The sequence below is a fragment of the Chrysochloris asiatica genome, unplaced genomic scaffold (assembly GCF_000296735.1).
Source record: "Chrysochloris asiatica unplaced genomic scaffold, ChrAsi1.0 scaffold00116, whole genome shotgun sequence".
NCBI lineage: Eukaryota > Metazoa > Chordata > Mammalia > Afrosoricida > Chrysochloridae > Chrysochloris > Chrysochloris asiatica.
Window position 1 is genome coordinate 2,366,713 of NW_006408634.1, and position 8,471 is coordinate 2,375,183.

Sequence of the window (8,471 nt, forward strand, 5' to 3'; positions counted from 1 at the left end):
CTGGACCTTGGGGTACGAGGGATGGACCTCGGGAGCCAGACTGCTTTCTCACTGTCTGTGTGAGAGAGTGCGTTAGAAAGACCCGCGGAGGAGCTAGTGGGAGCACGTGCTGGAGCGAGTGTGGAGAAGCGCCAAAACTCCTACGAGGACAGCAGAGAAGGGGAGTAAGGGAAAGGAGGGGCTGACTTCAGAGGACTCTCAGGGATGCCGGGGGGGGGAGAAGGTCAGAGACAGAGGTCTGAAGGGGGTGCCTTCAGATGAAGAAGGGGAACCCCGAGTGAGAAGCTACTGGCAATGGCCTGAGCACAGCCAGCGGAGGGCTTCGGATGCCCGTGACCCATCAGGACCGAGTCCAGCTGCCTCATAGGCTTCCCAGGTTGTCATCTGCACACAAACACACCCGCAGATGGTAGGTTCAAACTACCAACCAAGAGCTTAACCACTGTGCCACCAGAGCTCAGTCACGGTACGTTGCTGTTAAGTGCCTTAAGTCGGTTCCAACTCATAACGACCCTATATAGGGCTTCCAAAGGAGCTCTGGTAGCATAGCGGTTACGAATCAGGCTGCGAACCTTAAGGTCAGCAGTTCAAAACTAGCAGCTGTTCTGCGGGAAAGATGAGGCTTTCTGCTTCTGCTCCCTTAAGATTTACGGCCTCGGAAACCCTGTACAGGGTCGCTATGAGTCGGTTCCAACTCCACGGCACATCACCACCACCATAGGGTTTCCAAGGAGCAGCTGGTGGGTTTAAGCTGCAGACCTTGTGGTTCACAGCCCAGTGCTGATCCTACAGTGCCACATTGTAGGATGTAAAACAAATCCCAGCAAGAAAGACGTGCTCTGACGTAAACACAAGTTGTTGTTAGGGTTAGGTGCCATTGAGTCGGTACCGACTCGTAGCGACCTTATGCACAGTAGAATGAAACACTGCCCGATCCTGGGCCAACCTCACTATTGTTGTCACGCTTGAGCCCACTGATGGTGCCACTTGGCCAATCCGTCTTGCTGGGGGTTAGGGTTAGAGTGGACTCTAATCAGCCAAGTCTGAGGAAAGCCCTCAAGGCTGGTAGCTGGAAAAGATTTCTGGGGGACTTTTGTACACAGGGAAACAAGCCTCAAGAAGCCAGTGGGGTCTGGGATGCAGCTAACACTGGAGTGTAAAGAGGGTTCTAAGAGAAAGAGAGGCTTTCTAGATCTGGGAGAAGGCTGTCTGAAGGGAACCCCACGGGAATGAGTTCTAGGAATTTCAAAAAGGATTCCAAAAGATTCCCGTAGGCCAAGAAAACTTCCTAGAGACAGGTGGGGTCCTAAGAGCCACAGTCCTGGGGGTGGGGGACCAAGTCTGGGGGATTGAGATATAGTCTTCTTGGAGTTTGGGGATCTGGGGGATCAAGCCTTGGGGAATAAGACATAGTCCTCTGGAGGTGAGGATGGAAGAACAGGGGGATCAAGCCTTGGGGAGGCCTAAGGTTAAAGCACTTGGCTGCTCATGAGATGGTCAATGGTTGGAGCATAGAGCTGCTACACAGAACAGGAACCAGATGAGACAGTGTGCTTCCAGAGACGGGAAGCTTCAGAAAGCCTAAGCTTTTCTTTCGGACTCTCCGGTCCTGTAGGGTCACTGCTCAGAAGCAACCGGATGGCAGCGAACTGCGGTTTTTTGGAGACATAAAGGGTTAGATGTGTAGCTATTCGCCTCCCGGTGGGCAGGAGGAAGCCCACACCCTTGGCACACAGAGGCTTTCTGAGTCAGAATGTACACTATGACAATCAACAATAACAAACCCAGCAGTCCCAAAGAGTTCTCAGTAATGAGAGCAAGGTGCAAAGGACTAAAGAAAAGTGAAGGGGTGTTTGGAGGGTGGATGGGGGGTGCACCAGGGGCCTGCGCAAAGTCCCTGCAAGAACTCCACCGGAGGGGAGAAAAAAAGATAACCCACCCACCGTCCTCCCGTGTAGCACTGTAAGGTCAGCACTGGACTGTGAACTACCCGGTCCGGGTTCAAACCCACCAGCTGTTCCCTGGAAAGCCTATACAGGGTCGCTATGAGAACCCATTCCATTCATCTGCAACAGCTAAGTCTGTAGGACAGAAAGGAACGGTTCCATTGGGTTTCCCAACCTGTATATCTTTAGGAAAGCGGGTGGGCTTGAATCGCTGATGAGCCCTTAACCACTGCGCCACCAGGGCGCTCCTTCTCCAAGTATGAACTTGGGGGTGGGGTGGGGGTACGACCCCCAGCAGCTCCATTCTGATTGCCGGAACAGCTAAAACTTGCTCTGTAGGAGAAACCATTACAAGAACATCTTGTGGATTTGAACCGCTGACCCTTTCGGCTGTTCTTGTTAAGTGCCATAGAGTCGGTTCCGATTCAGAGAAACCGTGTATAGGCTTCCAATATGGATCCAAGACTCCTTTCGGTTAACAGAGAATCCCGAAAAGCAGCGGAAAGTCTGGGGCAAGTGAAGGAAGGAAAGGTGTAAACGAGGAAGCAGGCTCTTAATGCCGATCACTGGTCGGTGGGGGAACCCGGAGGCAGAAAAGAGTGGAGGAGAGGATATGGGGGGCGGGGGGGCGAGGCTCGGCTCGGCTCAGCACCTGGCTTCACCTGACCGTGCCGTAGGTTAGTACGACCTAAGAGGACACAGGAAGGTGGAAGGCACCATTCGCAGGCCCCGCACCACCGCCCTGATTGCGCCGCGCATGCGCACCACATCCCCGAGGAAGCGGCCAACCCGCGGGCCTCGAGTCTCCCCAGGCAACGCCGAATCGCCGTAGAACCGCCTGGTCAAAGTAGGGTGCGTGGAATTCCGCGCCCAGGGAATTCCAGGAAAAGCGGGGGGGCGGGGAGCAGGAACGACGAGCATGCGCGCTAAATCGCGCCCCCCGCGCCGACGCACATGCGTAGTGGCGGACCCAGGGCCTCCAAACCACCGCGACGCTTGCGCGAGTCGGCCGTTGGTACGAGCAGGCCTTGGGGCCTGCAGCTCGTCCAACCGAAAAGAGGTGGCCTCCCCTGCCGCCCTCCGCCGTTCATCGTACCAGCCTCGGCCGTTCGTTGTCGGTACGCGCCAGCAGCGGCCCGAGGCGACGTCAACACGGCTGCGGGACTGCACGGCGAGCCGGCTAGCTCTCGTCTTCCTCGGACTTCGATGTCCTATCTGCGGCGTCCTGACGTCAAGCGGAGGCCTCGCCCCGCATTCCTCGCTCCGACGCAGCCAATAGGCGCCGAATTGAACCCGCCCCCGCTTACGCATATCCGGCCTTGGACGTTTTCAGGCAAACCGGAAGACAGGGTGGAGACGGTGGCCTCAAGGGGACACGTTTTCCTGGTTAGAAATTAACGGGCTCAAGTCTTTTTGGCGCCACCGTTTTAGAACTGAACCTGGAATAGCCATGATTATCCTTGTAAATTACTAGTACACTGGTGTCAGGAAAGGTGACAGACTATGCACAGTATAATCATGTGGACAGAAAGATCACTTCAAAGGAAAGAGATGAGGAACTGCCTCTAGCCTGAGAAGGGAACGTCGCTAGGAGAGAAAACTAGAATGGCGCACCCGGCAGGGAAACATCGGGATCGAACATGAAAAGGCAGGAAACGGCTTTGAGGAGGAAGGAGGCAGAAGACTACGGAGGGTGTGGATTCCTGGCGTGGAGATGTCCCGAGGGGACCATCCCTGACCTGGAGTTTTCCTCAGGGTTCTTGTCTTCTACTGACCAAGAATGACCAGAAGAAGCGCAGAAGTTCCACTCGAACAAAACTTTATAAAGCAAAATTAAAAGAGAGCTTGCGAGGGAGACAGGGTCCAGGCAATGCTAGCCTCTGTCTCCCCAAACAAAAGCTTAGTTGGGATATTGTTGTTGTGTTGTTGTGAAGTGCTGTCGAGTCGATTCCGACCCATAGCGATCCTGTATGGAATTTCCGAGGAGCAGCTGGTGAGCTTGAACCGCTGACCTCGCGCTTCAATCTGGCGCATTAACCCACAGGTCCACCCCAGGACTCCTTAATTGGGCTATTAAGGGGTAAAGATCTCATGTTTATTCATCATAACTCTGAAGGGAGAGGGAAGCTTGGCCAGGAAAGGATTGGGTTTTGTTAACAAGGGTGTGTTCACAGCTGTTTTTCAAGATGGAGTCACTTTGGCCACGGACTGTCATAACTGCACATGCGCGCACGCTTCAGACGGCCGCTTTTTGCCTTTGTCATCTGCGCATGCTTGGCGCCTGTTACTTCCTCAACACAAGTTTTTAATGAGACGGTCAGGTGTCAAGTAGGTGGATGGGATGACAACTTCCGGGATGTGGTTATCTTCTGGAGCATCTAGCCCTTGTAGCTTTTTCACAGCTAGGTTAGTCAGCTGTTGTTGTTTTTCGAGTTAAGTACTCTTGAGTTTCCAAGGAGCAGCTGGTCAACTGCTGGCCTGTGACTAACAGTCCAGTGCTTGTCATGTAGCTTATCCTGTAGTCTCCTGTAGAGACTAGTCAGCTGTTGTTGTTGTTGTTGTTAGGTGTCATCAAGTCGGTACCGACCCATAGGGACCTTATGCACAGCAGAACAAAACACTGCCCGATCCTGGTACAATTTCACTACCGTTGACACGCTGGAGTCCATCGATGCTGCCACTTGGCCAATCCATCTCGCTGGGGGTCTTCCTCTTTTTCTCTGGCCCTCCACCTTCCCAAACATGATGTCCTTCTCCAGGGACTGGTCCCTCCTGACAATCTGTCCGAAGTATGAGAGACGAAGCTTGGCCATCCTGGCCTCCAGGGGGCGCTCTGGCTGCACTTAAATATAAAAAGAGACTCTCCTTTTAGAATCACGGCCTAACTCAGCAACTCCGTAGGACAAAGTGACACTACTTCACAGGTTTCCGAGACTGCAAATCTTCACGGAAGCCCGAAAGCCTCATCTTTCTGCAGTGAAAGTGTACCTGCTAGTGGATTCGAACTACCGACCTTTCCGTTACCAGCCCAATGCTCAGCCCACAGCGTCACCAGCACCCCTTCCGTTTTTGAAATGGAAAGCAGAATGCCTCTCTTGATTCTGAAACCTTCCTGATTCCCCAGGCTCAGAGCCTTGGTGTGGCGCTGGTGGGTAACCATGGAACTACCAACCACAAGGTCGATGATCAAACCGCACCACTTCCTGGAAAGCCTCTACAGGGTCACTATGAGTCGGAACCGACTCAACAGTACAAAACAACAACATATCTAGTGTGTCCTGGATCTCGGGGAACTTTGGGTTGAACTGCTAACCACAAGGTCAGCAGTTGAAACCCAAGAGCCGGCCCACAGATGAGGCTGTCTGCTCCCGAAAAGATTTGCTGCCTCGAAAACCCTGTGGGGCAGTTCTACTCTGTCCTGTGATTGTTGTTAGGTGCCACTGAGTCCGTTTTGACTCAGCAACACACAATAGAACAAAACACTGCCCGGTCCTATGCCATCCTCACAATTGTTGTTATGTTTGAGTCCTGTGCGGATCCATCTCGTTGGGGGTCTTCTTCTGTCCTATAAGGTCGCTATACCCTCACAACTGGACCAATAAATAGCACCATGATAAACGGAGAAAAGGTGGAAGTTGTCAAAGACTTTATCTTGCTCAGACCCACTATCAACACTCATGAGAGAAACAGTCAAGAAATCAAACTACATTACTGCATTAGGTAAATCTTCCACAAACGACCTCTTGGAAGTGTTAAAGGGGGTCCTGGTGTGGCGCTGTAGGGTAGACACTGGTATGCTAGCAGGAAAGCTGTTGGTTCAAACCCACCAGATAACTCCTCAGAAAGTCTACACAGGGTCACTCTGAGTCAAAACAGACTCGACAGCACGTCACACCTACAACAAATTATGAAGGAGCAAAGATGTCAGTTTGAGGACTAAGGTATGCCTGACTCAAGCCATGGTCTTTTCAGTTGCCTCATATGTGTGTGAAAGTTAAACAATGAATAAGGAAGACCAGAGAAGAATGGATGCATTTGAGTTGTGATGTTGGAGGAGATAATTGAAAGTACCACATACTGCCAGAAGTACAAACAAATCTGTCTTCGAAGAAGGACAGCCAAAATGCTCTTTGTTATTGTTAAATGTCATCAAGTCAATTCCGACTCATAGCGACCCTGTATCGGGTTTCTGAGGAGCAGCTGGGGAGCTTGAACTGCTGCCCTTGCAGTTCAAACGGCTTTGCAGTCTGACACATTAACCCAAAGTGCCACACCAGGACTCCAAATGCTCCTTAGAAGTAAGGATATCAAGATGTTTGTTTCTTGTACTTTGGACACATTGTCAGAAGGGACCCTCCAGTGCCTGGAGGACATCATACTTCGTAAAGTAGAGGGACAACGAAACACACGAGGAGCCTCCCCGAGATGGACTGGCACGGCTCGGTGCCTGCAGCAGTGGGCTCAGACATGACAACTGTGAGGAAGGCCCAGGCCCGAGCAGTGTCTCCTTCTGTTGTAGAGGTTTGCTGAGTCAGAACCCACTAGACAGCACGTGACAACAGCAACACGAGTCAGGATCTACTAGGTTGCAATGGGTGGGTCACATCATCCAGCACGCCATGAATACCTCAGCTTCTAGAATTCTCTTGAAATGCCAAACATCATCCATCTATTTTTGGTACAGTGATTCTGTGTATTCCGTTCATCTTCTTTTGATGCTTTCTGCATCATTCAATATTTTGACCATCGAATCCTTCAATATTTCAAGTCGAAGCTTGAGTTTTTTCTTCCGTTCCCTCAGCTTGAGAAATGCTGAGTACGTTCTTCCCTTTCGGTTTTCTAACTCCAGGTCTTTGCACATTTCGTTATAATGTTTGACTTTGTCTTCTTGAGCTGCCCTTTGAGATCTTCGGTTCAGCTTTTACTTCCTCATTTCTTTCATTTGCTTGAGCATTTCTACACCAGAGAGCAAATTTCAGTCTCTTCTGACATCCACTTTGGTCTTTTCCTTCTTGCTTGTCTTCTTAATGACTTTTTCTTTCTTCTGATGTCCTCCCACAACTTTTCTGGTCATTGGTCATGAATGTCTAATGCATCAAATCTGTTCTTGAGATGATATGGATGTTATCCTATCACAGACAGCATTGTACTTCAGGACAGATCTTGAAGTGTTCCTTTTGATGATGAATGTGATGCCATTCCTCTTCAATTTGTCATTCCCGGTGTAGTAAACCATGTGAATGTCAGATTCAAAATGACCAATACCAGTCCATTTCATCTCTCTAATGTCTAGGATAGGGATCTTTATGCATTCCATTTCATATTTGACAACTTCCAGTTTTCCTAGCGTCGTGCTTGTTACAGCTGTTTCTATTAATTTTGAGTTGGACCCCAACAGCAAATTAAGGTCCTGAAAGCTTTACTCCATTGGTGTCACCACGGTCAAGTCTACTTTGAGGAGGCAGCTCTTCCCCATTCGTATTTTGAGTGCCTTCCAACCTGAGTGGCTCATCTTCCCGCACTGTATCTGACAATATTCTGGGGCTCTTCATTATGGTTCAGTATTCAGTATTCTTGTGTTATCTGGCAGAGTCCCACTGCTATTCATAATGTTCTCGATGACTAGAAGTAGCCCGCCTCTCCTTCTTCCGAGTCTGTGTTAGTCTGGAAACACTGCTAAAACCTGTCCATCGTGGGTATACCCTGCTGGTATTTAAAATACCGGTGCCATAGCTTCCAGCCTCTCCGCAACAGGCAAGACAGCACCATAGTACAAATGGACAGACAAGTGTTTGGTTGCAAACACTGCCATCTAGTGACTATGAAAGGAATGCTGAACATCATCCATCTCTTTGGTACAGTGATTCTGTGTATTCCTTCCATCTTCTTTCGATGCTTTCTGCATCACTGATGGAATACAAACTGAAATCTTTCAACAAACTGATACAGCACTGGAGGCACTCACTCATCTAGACCAAGCTCCCTGGCCATCTGACTGGAAGAGATCCATATTTGTGCCCATTCCAAAGACAGGTGACCCAATGGAATGTGGGAATCATCGATAACATTAATATTACAGGCAAGCAAAATTTTGCTGAAGATAATTTAAAAACAGCTGTAATAGTACATCAACAGGGAACTGCCAAAGGTTCAAGCCAGATTCAGATGAGGACATGGAACGAGGGATTGCACCATTGCTGATGTCAGATGCATCTTGACTGAAGGTAAAGAATACCAAAAAGCCATTTATCTGTGCTTTGCTGACTATGCAAAGGCCTACGACTGTGTGGATCCTGACAAACTATAACATTTCGGAGAATGAGTATTCCAGAAAACTTAATTGTACTCATGACGAACTTGTACGTACACCAAGAGGTACTCGTTAAAACAGAACAAGGGCTGACTGGTGACCATGTTGGTCACCGATAAGGGGAATTGAAGGAAAAACAGCAATGAAGATGCAAGCTAAGTCTGACCACGTTCAATAGACTCTTGTGAACCCGGGTGGAGACCTGGTTGACCAGC